Source organism: Lynx canadensis, chromosome A2 (assembly GCF_007474595.2).
Source record: "Lynx canadensis isolate LIC74 chromosome A2, mLynCan4.pri.v2, whole genome shotgun sequence".
NCBI classification, from domain to species: domain Eukaryota; kingdom Metazoa; phylum Chordata; class Mammalia; order Carnivora; family Felidae; genus Lynx; species Lynx canadensis.
Genome location: NC_044304.2, coordinates 95707525 through 95725397, shown reverse-complemented (window position 1 = coordinate 95725397; position 17873 = coordinate 95707525). Strand labels below are relative to the sequence as shown.

General features: G+C 41.3%; 1 protein-coding gene across 2 annotated transcripts in view; it reads left to right on the top strand.

Moving 5' to 3' along the window:
- The first annotated feature begins 15010 nt into the window (after window positions 1–15010).
- Window positions 15011–17873, top strand: part of CDK6 (cyclin dependent kinase 6) — a 253055-nt gene continuing 250192 nt past the window's right edge. Inside the window, exon 1 of one of the 2 annotated variants that reach the window (XM_030307954.2) lies at window positions 15011–15119. The gene's annotated coding sequence lies outside the window, so the exon portion shown is untranslated. Of the gene's footprint in view, window positions 15120–17723; window positions 17860–17873 lie in introns of those variants that run through there. The other variant, XM_030307955.1, reaches the window with a different exon arrangement.

Genomic DNA, 17873 nt, shown 5'->3' with positions numbered 1-17873 from the left:
AAAAGGCACAACAACCAAACCTGGACTTTGCCTTAGTATGGGAAACATCATAAGCCTGGGAGAGAATTGATGTGTCTCTCCAGCCATTTTAGAAACTCAAACTACTGATTATCAGGTCTGGTGTGTGCTGCATGGTTGCCCTGAACAAATGAGCTTCAGACACGACCATAAAAGAGAGACATCAGACTAGACAAACTATCATTTAGAAAGAATTAAGACAGCCATATTGTATGCTAACCATCCGCTCATCTATGGCTGTTCTGGTGTCACTACTCTCCAGAGGCTACTTAATCTCATTGAGACAAGACAGCCAGCCTAATTGATACAGAAAATGAAAGCCCTTTGATCTCATATCAAACAGAGTCAGACTAAGAGAAGGATCCATCAGGCAAGATGACTGTCTTCCAAAGGAGAATTAACACTGCAGGCAGGAAAGTGGGAAAGTGGTAATATCTTACTTTGGAATTTCATGGACTTGGTTTACTTAAATAATGACTGAAAAGTAATAAATTCATCTCAATGAATGAATGGGGTGTGTGTGCTCTTACTGATAAAGCGCTAAGAAATCTTTCAAATTATCAACATTTTCAGTTAAGTGTTATAGTACTGATGAAAAGCACAATAGAAGCATAATAAATGTAAGAACACCTGCCTCTGGGCACTTAACTCTACAGGACAGGTGTTTGCCAATGTCAACCTTTACTGATAGGATCTGCTGCCCCTACTAAATAACTTCCTTGGAAGAGGTTTATTATATTATGATTTAAATAGCATTCACTAAACTTTGTGAACAAATTAGGTAGCTACCCATGCAAAGTACCTGGCTTTGCAATAATCAGAATATCTATGAATATACTAATATGTCTGTAAAGTTATCAGAACACTTATTTGTGTGTCAGGAAACTCATAAAAATTGGTGTTCTCTATTCTAATGCAAAAAGTACACATTTCAACAATCATATCAGTTGTATTTTACATACTTAATATAATGGTGGTTTTGAAAACCAGCCCAAGACTATGCTTATATAAGTAGGATTAACTAAATTATGGTATTTAGAAAGAAAAAAAGGATTACTACAGTGTTTTCCTTTCAGATACAGGGGATTACTCTGAAAAATAACATACTCTCTAGTTTAGTTGGTTCTGCCAACTGGTCTTATTCTTGATATATGTAAAAAGCCTCAAGTATCTGATATTTGGGAAAGTGTATCCTCCCAGTATTTGACATTTTTAAAGCTGAGAAACCATGAAAAAATACTATAAAAGAAGTGTTAGAAAGGAATCAAGACAGAATATAAAATAACATCTTTTTCTTACCCAAGACAGTATCCGTAATGATGAATAATCAAATCAACAACAACAAAATAACATGTATTTGAATGAACCTAGGAAAAAATGTGGCTGATTGCATATAATATATGGATGTCTCCAAAATAAATTCTGGCCCTCTTGGGATTTTTCTTCCAGTAATTTACAGGGCCAGACTTTAAATTTTTGGGCTGCTCAACTGTCCACTTCTTTTTTCTCATTTAAAATTGACACCACTTCTTTGTTCCACCATCTTAAAGGCACGACAGCTGTTGTTTACTGAACTCACATGAGACCCATTTCCATCTTTCTAAATGAATATAGCACCTGGTTTATGATCTTCCTCCACATCCTCATTCCTCATCACCACTTTCTGACAACTTCAAAATTCATGCTGGGGACCCATCAGTTACCTCAGCTGTAGAGGCTCATGATCTTGTTCCCTGCAATCCTCCAACTCCACCCTACTTCAGCCATGCATCAGCAAGATCATCCCTGAATTTAACCATTATAGGCACTATTTGTTTTTGATGCACAACCCCCATATGTGCTACTGCACTCCTCCCCTTCCCAACCTTCTCCCTGCTTTCTGCTCACTGAGTTTAATAAACACTCAATCCTTCATAGTTTAATCCATCCATAAACACTCTTCCCAGCCTATTATTGCCCTCCCCACTGAGGTCCCTGTCATATTCTTGTGACCCACCATGTCAGTGGGCAAACCTATGTCACACATGCGGTCCAGTGTTCTGTGCGTGCCCAAGAGCATTGCTGGAGAAAAGCTGGGATGACTCTGACTCACTGTAACACACTCATGCTCCCTACCACTGTGCCACAATGCCAACAACAATCCCTGATTCAGTGCCAAGAACATTCTCCTCCACGGCTCTGCACACATAATTCTCTCCCATGTACCTCAAAATCTCATATAACCTTCCTGTGTCATTCATAGCAGAGACTTTCTGAAGCAATTGAATGTAACAGGTCTCATATCCCCTCCACATCTCAAAATACACCTGTCTCTTCATTTAACTTCCTTCAATTTACATCTGCTTCAAAGGCACTTTTAACACCATTTATCTGACTTCCAATTCTCACCTCAAGGTCTCTCCAGAAGCCCAACATCATATTACAACTTTTTACCTGAGGGGTTCCTGGGTGGCGCAGTCACTAACTGTCCAACTCTTCATCTCGGCTCAGGTGGTGATCTCATGGTTCATGGGTTTGAGCCCCACATCGGGCTCTGTGCTGATGCTGCAGAGATTGCTTGGGATTCTGTCTTTGCTCCTCTGTGCCCCTCTGCTGCTTGTGCTTTCTCTCTCTCAAAATAAGTAAACTTAAAAAAAATAAAAGACAAAAAAACGTTTTACTTGAAATCATTATTACAATATATGTTAACTAACTTGAATTTAAATAAAATTTAAAAATAAAAAAATAAATAAAATTTTTTATAACATGTCCCCATGCTGAGTACTAAGCTGGCACGTGGTAGGCACTCAATAGATATTTATTGAATGAATGGATAAATAGATAAATCTATACCTGGATGTTTTACTTCCAGTTTGACTCTAGGTAAATGGCATTAACTGGAGAAGAAAAGGATTGTCAAAGAGGAAAACTGCTTACTGCCTCTTCCATTCCAGCTGTTGCTATTACCTTTGACTCTAGTCTTCGGTGCTGTATTGATTTTTCAACAACAGAGCTTTTTTTTTTTCTTTTTTTGAAAGTAATTGTAAGCTGGAACCAGGCCCACATATGATTACTCTAAGTGAAATGAAAATAACTTGATTGCACACATGGTGTTTTAAAGGGCAACAATTAAATGTATATTACTTAAGTACACAGCATGCATAAAGTAACCTATTTATAAAATCAAAGGGGCATAACATCACCCCAAAACCATCCTGATCACTATCATACTTCTGCTACATTCAAATTCTTATAGCCTGATGACTACTGTTTTTGTGTTCTTCAAATGTATAGGATCCTTATGATGGTATAAAAAATAGTCACCCACCACATCGTTCTATATATTTTCCTACATGCTGTTTCTATTATGTAAGCTATTTTAAATTTCTTATGATCTTGTTAAAAATATGTGTTTATAAATTGTAAATTCTGTTTTTCTGGTTTCTACAGCTATGATATTTTTCCCCTCTAAATATGGATGGATTCCAGAAAACCCAGAGACAATATCTAACAAGATCAGAGCAGAGGAAGGAGAGGAATGGCAAATAAACATTTTCCAGTGTCGAGTTAGGAAGATATTCGATCTTTCAATGTGCTCAACAAATGGGTTTAATAATGCACATTTTGGTATAAAACAGTTCACAACAGAAATATTTGCTACTCAGCCCATTTATCCTGGGAATTACACAACATGGACCATTTTCAATAACTCTTTTCATTGTAATGATTTCCTCCTGCTCAAGTAACAGAGATGTACAAACCATTTTGGTCTAGAAATGTAATATGTCGAGATACAAATGTATTAAAAAAATTAAAATACAATCATTTTCATCACTTTGGTTCAATGTTATATTGTCTTTCTCAAGGTACTTTAGCCTTCTAAACTCTTTCCAATGAGAATATAAAACTTCTTTTTATTCAGAATCCATACAACTTGACAAAACAGATTTATTTAAAAGTCATAGTAAACTATTGATAGACCAAAACAAGAGATGAATATACTTTTTTTAGGAGACCAGTTGGCTTCTCTTAATCTTGAAAGTTAAAGATCTTGAAGTGCCTTTTGAATCATAAGAAATAACATTATGTTTGGTATAATTTTGACTCATGCAAATATATGTATGTATGTGTGTATTTATTTCTTTTGAGAGAGAGAGAGAGAGCAAGCAGAGGAGGGGCAGAGAGAGGGGGAGAGAGAGAATCCCAAGCAGGCTCCACACTGTCAACACAGAGCCCAACATGGGGCTCCATCTCACAACTGTGAGATCATGACCTGAGCTGACATCAAGAGTCAGACACTTAACCAACTGAGCCACCCAGGTGCTCCTGTAATTTTATATTTTAATGTCAATCCATACATATCATATAGATAGTAACTTTTTTACTTAATTGAATTACGGAAAACCTCTTTGAATATTCTGAATGAGTGGAAGTCTAACATCATCCATTTAATCATTCATTAATTTATTCAGCAAACAGGTATTGAAAGCATATGATGTGTATAGCACAACAGTAGAAACTAGTTCACCGAGGAGTTAACAATTAAGAGAGAGAATTAAGATATATCTCTATATCACTATAATTTACAGTATAGTAGTCTTCTCCTGCCCCAACTTACCCACCAGGGATATGTTCCAAGACACCCAGTGGATGTCTGAAACTGCAGATATAACCAAGCCCCATTATACTGGTTTTTCTTATGCATGCATACCAATGATAAAGTTTAATTTATAAAGTAGGCACAGTAAGAGACTAACAATAATAACTTACCAAAATAGAACAATAATAACAAAGCTATGTGAATGTGATCTCTCTCGCTTTCTCTCTCTCTCAAAATATCTTATTGTATTGTACTCACCTTTCTTTTTGTAATGATGTGCGATGATAAAATGCCTGCGTGAGGAGGCGAAGTGAGGTGAATGACATATGCATTGTGACATAGCGTTAGGCTACTACTGGCCTTCTGACGATAGGTCAGAGGGGGATTATCTACTTTCTGACAAAGCTTGACCACAGGTAACTGAAACTGTGGAACGTGAAACCACGAAAGGGGGGGGTCTACTGTAATTATTGCCACAGAAGATATGTTGTAAAAGTTTACAGGATCGTTGAGATTTGAGATAATTTTTTTTTTTACTGGCCTGACAATTTAGTCTTACAATTTTATGTTTCACAAAGCTACATGAATGACAACAACATAAAGCACTGCACTCACTCATGGGTTTATTCTTTCAGCCTTTGTGTACTCAGAATTTTTTACCACGTTTGTCTAGTACTTGAAAAGCAAACGTTTCATTATTGAGCATGTATTGTGAGGAAGGCACTAAGCTGAGCACTCATCCCAAACATTAAAAATGAAGGTAGCGGACATGGTCCCTTTGCTCAAGGAGTTCCTAATCTAATAGGACAAAGAGGAAAAAATACACATTTGCACTGAACATGTCTTTCATTCCTTCCTACATTCTCACCATCACTGGAATTGAATTTTATTAGGCATCAAAGTAACCACATTATTTCATCCATGCCCCCTAGGAGCAGCAAGCAATACAATTGGTTATGGTCGATTTTATGGTTAGCCCATGATTGTTGATAAGACAAGTCAGTGTTTTCAAAAGCACTGGATGCTGCTGGTATAACCCACACATAGGTTAAAAGTGCTGAGATGGCATTTCTGATCAACTTGAGCAGCAAACAGTCTTTGATAAAGGGCCTCAGATGTCTAAAGCAGAAGCTGCTTGAAAGAACAAAATTCTACCCAGGAAGTGAGAGCCTGAAAGATTTGCTTCTGGGGATTCTTCCTGGTGACATGACAGGTCTTTTCCCTCCTGTGAATGAGAGCAGAAACAACAGAAGAATCGAGGAGAGGACTGACAGCTAATGCAGAACAGACTGCAATGTATGAGAGAGGAAGTGTAGGAGAAAGTAAGAAAAGGCAAGATTTATGAGAAGAAAGGGAGGGAAGAGGAGGAGGGAAGGAAGGAAGGAAGAAAGGAAGGAAGGAAAGAAGGAAGGAGGGAGGGAAGGAAGGAAGGAGAGAGGGAGGGAGGGAAGGGGAAAGGAGGAAGAAAGGAGAGAAGAAAGGAAAGAAGGAGGGAGCAAGGGAGGGGAAAAGTAAGAAGGGAGAAGACTGCATATATCACTAGTAGCAAGGGATCCAAGGGTGTGGTGGCTGTACCGATTGAACACAGAGTACTGTGCAGTAAATCCTGGGCCAGGTGCCCAGGAAAAAGGACAGTAAAACTCTTAAGAAGTGACAGCTGTTTTATCAGGAGGAATATTAGTAATAATCATAACTAACTATGTACTTTCTATGTGCCAATCCTGTTAAGTGCTTTACGTGGATTAACTCATTAAATCCTCAGGACAACCATAAAGGCAGGGAGTCTTAACCTAGATAAAGAAACCAAGTTTCAGAGAAGTTAAGTAACTTACCAGGGGACACAAACAGCTCAGTGGCAGGACCTGGGTTTGAATCACCAAAGCCTCGCTCCTGTGATGCGATTCTTAAGCACGGAGCTACACCTCACTGGCTCTTACCGGGCTTGCAAGACTCTAGATTTGTAATATGGTAGGAAAAAATCATGATGGATTGAGACCTGAATCTGCTCACCTCTGGCTTCCAAACTTCTTCCTACTCTTTATATGAGGAGAGACAAGTATTTCAAACAAAACTCACTTTTGTTATATACACATTCCAGTGTAAGACACACATTCCAGTATAATTTCAATTAACTGAATATACTGACTTTATAGTGGCAATAATTTTAGATAACAATCTGTGGTGTGTTGAATCAAATTATCCTTAAGTAACATTTTTGTGAACAATTTCAGCTGAAGCCCCTAGCAGAATATTGGTTGCATGTAAAATACATAAATTCAGAAGGATTGCCCTAAAGTTATGTATTATAGAGAGTTATTTTCATTAATAAGCTGTCGGCTAGCCAACAATGGGCTAGTTGTGAGCTTGGGTAAGAGGAGAGATCATTTATTCATTCATTTGACAAATATTTATTGCCCACTATGTGCCAAGGAATTATTTTAGTGATACAAGAGAACATAAAACAAATTTTGAGCTCTTCTGTAGATTATATGCTGGGGGTGGGGGGAGACTAACACTAAACAAATAAACAAATAAGCCTATAATGTGTTAGAGGATGATAAGTGCTAAGGAAGAGAAACAAAGTGAAATAAGATAGATGGGAGTAGATGCAGTTCATGTAGGGTGGTCAGAGAACATCCCTCTGATGACTTCTGAGTGAGAACTGAAGGAAGTAAGGAAGACAGCCATGCTTATGTGTGGGTGAAGAGCATTTCAGCAAAAAACAACAACAACAACCAAAACTACAGCAAGTGCAAACCTCAGAGGCATGAATGTGCTTGGTAGGTCTGAGAAACACTAAAGAAGCCAGTATGGCTGCCGCAGAGGAAGCAAGGGGCAGAGTGATGAGAAGAATCAGAGCAGAAGTGGTGCAGGGCAAGACTGCGATTTTATTCTGAGAGAAATGGGATAACAATGGAGTGTCTGACACTAGTGAGCAGTGATTTGAACTGTGGACATAGACCTGGGAAGTTGAAAAAAAGAAAAAGAAAAAAAGAGGGTAGGATAGGGGAAGTGAGGTATCTCCCCTTGCATGCTTCTAGGGAGAGAGTATGGGATAGGAAATACAAGGTTGTCTAAGGACAAATAAACTTCTGCTAAGCTCAGAAGGCAAGGTTGACAGAGAAGAGATTGAGAGGATGACAAACAGCTCTTAAAGGGAAAAAAGTGGGAGCCAGGGACTGTGGAAGAGTGATCAGTGGAGGAACTCTTGCAGGGAAGCAACAGAATGCATGGCTTTTAAGACAAATGTCAGCAAGTATGGGTCACACCAGAGCAGTGGGAATGAAGAACAGAGAGCCACATGGAAGGAAAAGGGTGAGGAAGACGGGGGGCGGGGGGGGGGGGGCTGGGAATAGATGAAGAAGGTTGAGCAGTACTGGGGTAACGTCTCAGGTGAGACAACCCACTCTCTCCTCCATCTGTCACATACCCAGAGACCGTTGTAGTTTTGTCAAAGCCTAAGATGTTTGGTGTGTACTATTTCTGGGGTTGTTCCTCCTGCAATGGGTAGATGTTTCAAACCAGTTTAAAAAAGAAAATCTTGTTGGTCAAAGGGTTAGCTGTCTTTAAAAAGAGATAGAATAGGAAGTGTGATTTCATGAAAGGGATATTGGTTGCATACTAATATTTATTAAAGGTCTGTTAAATGCAAAATGCACAAAGTAGAAAATTAATTCTCACCCCGGTTTATTATAGCAGATAATTGTATCCCTACTTTATGGGTGAGGGAAACTGGGGTTCTGAAAGTTTAGTAACCTACTCCAAGGTCACATTGTGGCCAGGCTTCTGGTTCCAACAGCATAAATGTCCCTGCACATCTAGGGAAGACCTTCAAGCCAACTGTGCGCGTGAGCCAACGTAGTAGAAAACAACACAGGGACAACAGCCTGTTCTCTGCACACGTTTTGGATCGGCAGTTCTCAGGATTTCTGATATTTCTGGAACTCCTCAGATTCACAGCATACTGCCTTTTACTCTCCCGACCCCCCCACCCCCACCCACCACCACTTCCCACTGCCTCACAGGACACTGGCTGCCACTCACATTTTCAATGGTTTACAGATATGTCACATCTCCCAAAGTTATGCTTCATGGTATCTTTAAAGAATTGCTGTGATTAGCCAAGACTTCTAATCTTTAGTATCCCAGCTCTGTGAGTACTACTGTAATTTACTTATCACATTTTATTAATGAGGGTTGATTGACTTAATCCATCACATTTAGTTTTAGTCCAGTAATTAAAAACCTGGCTCCTCTCGCCCCATCTAGTGAATTTTTCTAATGTTTTTTTCCCCGAGGTATTCATGTCTATTGTCTTGAAAATCCAGAGACTTATGTTAGAGAGCCCCAATATATTTCACATTTGAAGTCCAAACCCCTCTTTGGGTTGCTAACATCAGAGTCCCATCCACCGGCACTGTTCTTGTTTAGGGCATTTATAAGAACAGATGTAGAATGATGGTGCCAGATGATAGCATTTTCAAGCTGCAGCAGCACCTATACGAATCGTTGAGTCTTATCATCTTTTTTATTGACAAAGACCTTAAGGTCTCGGGGCTTAAGTGTGTTGCCCAAGGTCACACAGGTAGTTCATGGCCAACTCAGGTTAAATTTCAGGTTTTCTGACCCACAGACCAGCAACCTCAATTACTCTTCCAGATCTTCTCTTGCAAAGGTAAAACTCTCTGTTGCCTCTCTCCAAACTGTTTTCATACCATCTTCCTAAATGATTAGCAAACCCACTTAATAGGCATAGACACTGAAGGTCAGAAAGGTTACATGACTATAACTGGGGGTACAGTGAGCATTGCTGTGAGGAAGAACTAGGAATAAAACACAGGCTCTTGACTTAGAAATCAAGGATTCTTTCCTTTCACATACACTCACATAGATATTAAAGACATTGTTCAATAAAATTAGCAATCTTTCTCAGTTCTGGGCTACGTAGTTTCTAATTGATCTCATAATTTAGTACTTGCTCTTTTTAAAGAAAAATTGTTTAACTGGAATTTGCAGGGGGAGGAAATGCAGAAAATTACGTCGGTATTTTTTGCAGGTAAGATTTTAGAACTTGTCTTTCAGTCAAATTTAGAAATTTATCTGAACACATTTTCTTTCAGACAAATATGTTTTCAGTGACTAATATCTTCAACGCAAGAGAAAACATAACAAATCCACAGAAAGTAACAGGACAACCTGGTTCTTTCGTATTTAAGCAAAGTGGAACACTGTCCTCAACTTTTCAGATGTTATTCTATTTATGCCACACTGTTCTGGTCTGTCTGTGCCTGCTTGATTCCATAACACTCATAGAGAGAGACAAGAACAATTGCTGCATTTCATTGATCACCTACTATGGTCAAATGGCACAACCAGGTGCTGGATCGTTGCCAAGAGGAACAAGGATAGTAAACTCGCTTGGAGAGCTCAGGGTGGTAGAAAGCAGAGCATCAAGCTTGTAAGGAGGTAGAAAGCAGATGGCCTCAAGGAGTCAGAGCTGAGAGGGATGTCGTTCAGCTGAGGGGATCTCCCAAGTTTTGAGAGCTGGGCCCTAAAATGATCATAGGATTTAGAGAAGAGGAATAAAAGGAAGGGAACTGCAGGTAGAAGAGACTGATTCTGAAATCCTGACATCCCTATCCTTAAACTTTGCTGAGATTATATAAAAAATTATTATGCTATATCTCCCAGAAGGGAGTAGGAAGAAGTAGTCCCAGAAAAGAGGGATGAAGGATATAAAGCCAACTTTCTCATTGACCAGTACTTACTAGACATAAAATACTTGCCAGTTACTGTGCTAGGCATTGAGGACACTATGATGTGAATGACAACAAATTTATAACAGAGTTTAAAAATAGGACTCTCCAATTTATGGTAAAATGTTTGATCCACAGAGCTATGCTATTATATACTTTCTTACAGAAATTCAAAGACCCCTGCAAAGAATGCTGTTGTATATTATTTTGGGGAAAAACCCATAATGAGACAATGTAGAAGAGTTACATGAATATGGGCACATACATTACACAATCTCATTTAATAAGATGGATTTCAGTGCATAACAGGACAGACACAGAATGCCATTCATCCTAAAAGAATTAGATTGCGAGGACACTCTATACTCAGAGCCCTGAGGCTACATCTCTTGGCCCCAGGACCTCAGCTTGTACTTCCTTCACTTGCCCCTATGGTCAGGCCATTCACAGAAGTTTCTCTCAGGTGCCCAAAAAGAAGCTTCTCCCTTTGCCCTTCCTTCTACCTCCCAGATCCCACTTTATCATGATTTACCCCCACTGTGTTGTACCCTCACTGCCTCATCTGAATGGTCTATGTAAAGCATGTACACACCTTTCAGCTCAACCAAAGGCAGTTATGCCAACACAATTGTTAGGCCATGTGTGCAGCGGAGATTCAAGTATTACCTTAGAAAAGAGATGTTAGAAGTCAGTGAAAACTGTAGGACACTATAAATCAAAAGGAAATGTAAATATTTCAATGTGATTATCACCATCTTTTATAAGTGTATTTTTACAGTTATTTTACTGATTATTCAGGATACTAATATAGATGATGAAAGGATCTTAACACGTTTCGAACATGTCACGACAATACGCCAAGAACACACAGGTATTCACACACACATACATAAACACACACACACACACACACACACACACACACACACACTAAGCAAAGAGAAGATATGAGTGCCTATCAGAAGGGAAAAAAAGAAAATATGACAATTATACAAACATGAACATAGTACTGACATGTTGCACAGGAATAATTATAGAGCAGTAGAACCCACAAAAATGGAAAGTTCCAAAAAATAATAATGTCTGGGTTTTTTCTTAAATTTATAAGCTACTACCTGATACATTTTTTCCCTCACGACAAATATCAAAATTTGCAAGTTTCACTGCTTAAATCCAATATATTAGATCACATCACATGCAACAACAAAAAGAGAAAAAAAAAAAAAACAGGTGTTTTCCAAATCAACTAGAAGTAATTTATTTGGAAGACTGAATTAAAAAATCCTTTAAAATGCAGAATTTTACAATTGAAGAAAGTTGGTAGTACAATTGAGTTTTCCTAGAATATTTAGTAAATTTTCAGTATTTTAAGGGAAAACCTAAGAAAACTTCTTGAAAATGCCTGGGGAAGAAAGAATGCATTAAAATGCATTGCATTATATTATACTATTTCTGTTAACATTATAATTTTTCACAGTAATTACTCAACAAAGATAACATTTACATACACATATAAATCAAGTTAAAGATGAGGGCAACTGATCTTAAGGTTATTAAACCAAAATAAATTTTTTATCAAAACAATAAATAGATCTTTATAGACAAAAAGTATACATTTGCATGAACCTCCAATTAAAATTATTGTATAGTGGATTATAGCAAAACATTATTTCTGAGTTTCTAGAAAATATATTTTATAAATTCAAATAGCCAATATAAATCAGAGATGATTTAAAATTAGATGTACATTATAAAGTTACTAATTTTAAATAAATTACTCATTCCTTAAACAAGACTACAAATTATAGAACAGAATTTTAAATTTCATTTTTGTTTTAGGGAAAACAAAAATTTACAGATATCTGATATAAAATGTTCACAAAGAATGCATCTCTTGTGTGACACTAAGAAAACTTTCAGCATAAGCTACAACATCATATTTGAACATAAATACATTACTTCTAATTTTTAAAAGCCTGTAAGATGATTTACAACTTTCAGATACCAGATACATGGCATGCAAATCATAATTCTTGAATGCTCCGCATTCATTCATAAAAGACTCCTAAACAAAGGGGTAAGAATTTGGTTCACAGTGTAAAAACTTTGCACAAATTTTGTTATGATAACCTATTACCCACAGAGGAAGTTATCCATAAACAAAAACAATCTGGTATTTACTAATTTTACACAATCCATTTTAACTTCCTGGTCTGAGGCTTGAACCAACTGGATTTTATGTGAACCATAACCAGAGAGAGTGAACAATGATAAATTAATAATATCAGAGAAAGCAGATGACATAAAGAGAGCTAACACTCAGGAATTATAATTAAATAAAGTTTCTTTCTCTCCTTCTTTCCTTCTTTCTTTCTTTCCTTCCTTCCTTCTTTATTTCTTCCTTTTTCCTTCTTTCTCTTTCTTTTCTTTCTCTTCCTTCCTTCCTTCCTTCCTTCCTTTTCTTTCTTTCTCTTTCTTTCTTTCTTTCTTCCTTTCTTCCTTTCTTCCTTTCTTCCTTTCTTCCTTTCTTTCTTTCTTTCTTTACCTCGTACAAGTGATATATTAATCTAAATGATGGAATTTCAAATCTATCTATGGTTGTTGTCAAATTCAGTAATTAAAAATGCAACCCAGTGTAGAAAAGACATTTTTCTGTTAATTTAAAAAATATTTATGGCTTACTATCTTTCAAACAAATTATTTACCCAAATAAATTCTTGCAATCATTTGCTGGTTTCTATGACTATTTATCAACAATTATTTCTAAATTACATAAATGTGTTAATTACCAACAAGTAAATTTTGTTTTAAAATCATTGATAAGTGTAACACTTATAAAAATGGAAGATTCTCATTTGTATCTCTGTTTTAAAGTCTAATCATTTGTAGTGATCTAATATTTCATATAAATACAAAATCTAACAATTGGTTTCTTAAGTCTATAAGGTATATGAGGTTATAGATATCTTTACAAATTTTGTTCAGAAATTGAATTTTATTTTAGAAGATATACTCCTAAGCACAAAATGTATTTTATGAATTATCTTAAGTATAAAGAAACACAAATATCCACTTTATCATTCAAGAATAAATTATTATAAGGGATTGCAAAATATTTGCTAATGGAAATGCAACAATTTTTATTTACCTAACCTGTTACTTCACACTGTAGTATAGAATGAATTTTATAAAGGCAAAATTGATTTACTCTGAAATTAGCAACATGGTTTAATTAAAAAAGTCACAAGATTTATAGAGGTAATATTTCCAATTCAAATAGTGTTTTGCTGGGCTTCAATTTTTCCAGAGAGCACTGAAATAAATAAATATTCTTTTGGCTTTACTTTAAGATATTTAAAAGGGTTTTAAGTATTCTACAGATACAGACTGTAAAGAACCCTGAATTCTTTAAAAAAAACAAACAAACAGTTATTTCTTTCTTCTTCTTTTTTTTTTTTTTTTGGTTTTGCTCCATTGTAGGAAGTCTTGAAGACTTTGTCTTTTTTTTTTTTTTTGTCCAAAATCTCATTTTCACCTGAAATAATTGTATTCAGGTTTTCTTAGAAGGTAAAGTATACATTCTTACAAGGTTTCAAATTTCAGAATTCCAATAATGCATTTAAACTGAGCACCCACTGAATCACGTTCTCTACTCTTTGTGTGTGTGTTCTGTGTGTGTAAATGTGTGTCTGTTATCTTGCAGTTCTGTTATTTGTATTAAATTTTAGTCTTTTTAGCTCCCTAGAAATGCCTTAGTAAACCCTCAGCAATTGCTAACCACTTAATAATTGTGAACCCGCCGGCCCCTTCAAGTAGATTGTTAACCACAGAGTGCCTGACAATTTCCAAATCATATCCTCTGTCCAAAAGGAATAGATAGGGCTTTGTGAGGCCGAAAGGAAGCGAAGGAAAACAAAACAAATGTAGCTCATGCTGAAAGTGAAAAGTGCTTGGACAGATTAGTATTTTCTTTTCTGCAAGGCGCCCTGCCAGATTTTTTTTTTTTTAATAGAGAAGAGTTATTTTTTGGTTTGATTTTTCAATTTCTTGGAAAGTGTTGGTATTTACCATCCCCACCGGCCCCTCATAATTATGGGTGGTTGTTTTGTGTTTTTTCCATCCGTCCACATCACAGACTACTGATCCCCCCTCTTCACTCTGTCAAAACCCCAACTCTGGGCGACCGTGGGTTTGGAAACTCCGCAGACTCCCGACGACACATCCCACCCTCCTTCTCACGCCTCTCATTTTAGTAGCAAGATCCCCCACTCCAGTTGCAGCGAAAGCCGGAAATTTTCATTTAACTCCCCCCCCCACACCCCCCACTCGGAGCCGAGAGCTGGGGAGCTGAGAGGCTCAGAGCACAGCCGGGTCTCAGCCGCCTCCCCTCTCTCCGGAAGGCTTTAATTTGCACACTTGCTTGCCGCTGCGCAGCGAGCCCCTAACCCCGCCGCCGGGTGGGTCTCCAGCAGAGACAGCCTCCGGGGGCCCCGCCCCGCCCCCGCTCCCCTTGCGCTCTTTCCCCGGCTCCGGCCCCGAGCCCCGGCCGGAGCCCCGCGGCCCCGGTTCGCCCCCAGCGAGCCGCGCGGGCGGCGCCCTCAGCTGTCCCTCCGCCCTCCGCCGCTGTGCCCACCCTACGCAGTAAAGAGTGCTGGTGACTCCTTCCTCCTGACGGGTTACCTGCTTGGCGCCGCTGTGGACACGTGCGGAGGTCGGACAGACACTCGCAGCCCCCTCCGGAGGCCTGACGCGGCAGGGCCCCGCAGGTGAGGAGCTGTGCGTTGGTGTGGGTGGGCTGCTGGGTGGGGGGTCCCCGGGGGAGATTTGGGAGCTTGGCCAGGGTCGGAAGCCAGGGTGTGGGTGGGGGTGACTGTGATGGTGGTGGTGGTGGTGGGGGGGGTGTATTCGAAATCGGCTTTAGTTAACCCCTTACGAACCGAGGCAGGCTAATTACGGAGAGCAATTTTGGGGAGCTAGAGGAGTCCCTCCTAATCTGGCGAGAGGAGGACAGCCTACCCTAGGGACACCCCGAACACTAAAATCCTGTGCCTACTCCCACATAGCCTTATGCACAAACACCCACACACTCATCCAGCTTCTTAAAGCGGAATATCAACTCCACTCAGACATTCACAGAATAATCCACACTTCAGAGTTTAAAATGCACTGCCTCTGGGGACTCCATGCGGGACAATGTGTTTCCGTGCCCCATATTCATTTCCCCACGAAAGCTCTCTCCCCAGCTCGCGGAGGTGTGGGTGTGGCCTCCACCTTCCTCACCACGAGATAAAATGTTAACGCAGGCTTCTTGCTGGCAGCCCCTGCGGGGGTGTTATCCACACTTGCTGGAGTGCACGCAGGCGGCCAGTGCACAGGCTTGGAGCCCCACAAAGACGCACGTTTGCTTTAGTTTATAAAGTATAATTTACTTTTATAATTTAAAATATCCGAGTTAAAACGCACACCCTGCGGTAAGCAGCTCCGGGCCCTGCATTGCGCCCGACAGTGTGCACGTGGGGCGCATCTGCGTGTGCGCACACGCGGGAGTCGTGGTCCCAGTGCGGCCTCTTGTCGCTGCGCTGGTGGCGACCCTTGCGGTGCTTGGCAGGCTTCGGGAGAGGCACATGAAGGATTTCATTGAGTGTGAAGACAGAGAGCAGAGACAGAAAGCAGAGGGAGGCGGCTGCAGCCTTTGTAGTCGCGGAGGAATGCGGAAATGTTGAAGCACTATGTCAAACTTTTTTGAAATGGGGTCAAGTCACATTCAGCCAGCGTGGGAAAGCAACAACAACAACAAAAAAAAGTGGAGGAGAGGGGGGGAAAAGGCACTGTTGCTCCCGTTTCTCTCCGCCGGAGCCGACCGTCCGGGGAGCTAGGGGGGAGAGGTTGGGCGGGCGGTGCGGGGCCAGGCCCGGGCAGCGGGCGCAGCTCCCTGCGGGGGTGGGACGTCCGCGACGCTGCCTTCGCAGCTGAGCCTCCCGCTGGACTAGGGCAGGGAGGGGGGTGCGGGAGGGGCGGGCTGCGCTGCCGGCGGCTGCTCCTCGGCTACCTGTGTGGCCCTTTGCCTGGCTCAGACCCCTGTGCAGGCCCTGGGGGGGTGGGGTCTCGTTCCTTGGCTCCTCCAGGATTCGCCTTCACTTTCTAAGGAGAGTTTCGAATGGAGTGAGTGTGAGGGGCTCTGCCCCCGCTGAGGTCCCTTCTGCCCGCACACCGTGGGGATCGCGCCATTTGTTTCTTCAATTCCTGGCAGAAGGCGAGCGGGCCAGAAGTTGCGGGGCAGGTAATTCCGAGGCGTCCCGGGAATTCCGGACACGCGGCCGGCGTGGTGAATGCCCCGCCGAGGCCGCGGCGGCCGTGGGTTGGAGGCTCCCTAGGTCCTGGATTGCAACTCAATGGGGAAGGAAAGTGTGCCCCTCCCCTAGCCCCCTCCCCGCACTTTGTTGTGCGGAGGGCTGGGGGAGGTGGTGCGTTTGGCCCCTGATAAGACCAGGCCTTAAGCCGAAAGAGGAATGGAGCAGCCTCCTCTGCTACTTACTTCAGAGACGATCCAGGGAGTGGGAAAAGGTTCTGGAGTCCTGGCCCCGAGGACGCAGCCCCTTCTCTCTCACCCCCAAGGCTTGGCATTTACACCCCCCCTACTTCCAGCCTTTTTAAGACGAGGTTAAGTTTTGTTGAGGTTGAAATTAGTTGAAAATTTCAGGGCGAGTCACGGTTATGCTACCTTCTTCCCGAAGTTATTCTTTAAGGAGATGACAAGCTAAAGAGCAGCGAATACCCTTTTCTCCCACCCTTATGGTCCCGTGGGCGACTCCCCCTCCAGGGCCCCAGCGTTCCTCCACTCTCGAGTAGCGGGAGCCTCAGCCCTCCCCGACCCCCATGGGTTTCCACCAGGGAGGTCCTCCGAGTCGGAGAAAGAATTCCGTTTCCAATCCAGACTCCTTTACCCCAAAAAGACCATTTGTGTGTGCAAGTCGTTTTTAAATGTCTCCTCGTAGAAAAACTGAAAGTAGAAAGAAAGGAAGCAATTTCCGAGCAGATGTCTGACCACCCCTTCTCGCACACTCCCAGCATCGGGTTACAGGGTCCTGGGAGCCCCCACCCACATTCTGCAGCCCCACACCGATGGACCCACAGTCTCTCCACAGCAGCCTGGGTACGACCCCTGAAAGGCCCACGGCACCCTGGGAGCCCCACTCCCTGCACGTCCAGGCCCGGGGAGGTGGGGTGGGTAGCAGTACAACACAATGATGTAGGGATAAATATTAAGCCGTGACATTGACGTGCCCGGCACCTCCCCTCCCCCGCGCTCCCGGCACACTCTGGGCTGATCGGCACGCCCCCTCCCGTCCACTGCGTCCCGCGCCGCTCGCTCATCCCCGAGGGGCCCCTGCAACCTCTCCGCGCGAAGACGGCTCCAGCTCTGCAGGGAAAGAAAAGTAACTTCGCTTTTCTCGGAGGAACCAGGAAGGATTAAGCAGCCTGGGAGAGGGCAGGAGCGCACAGAGGGTAGCGACGGGGGC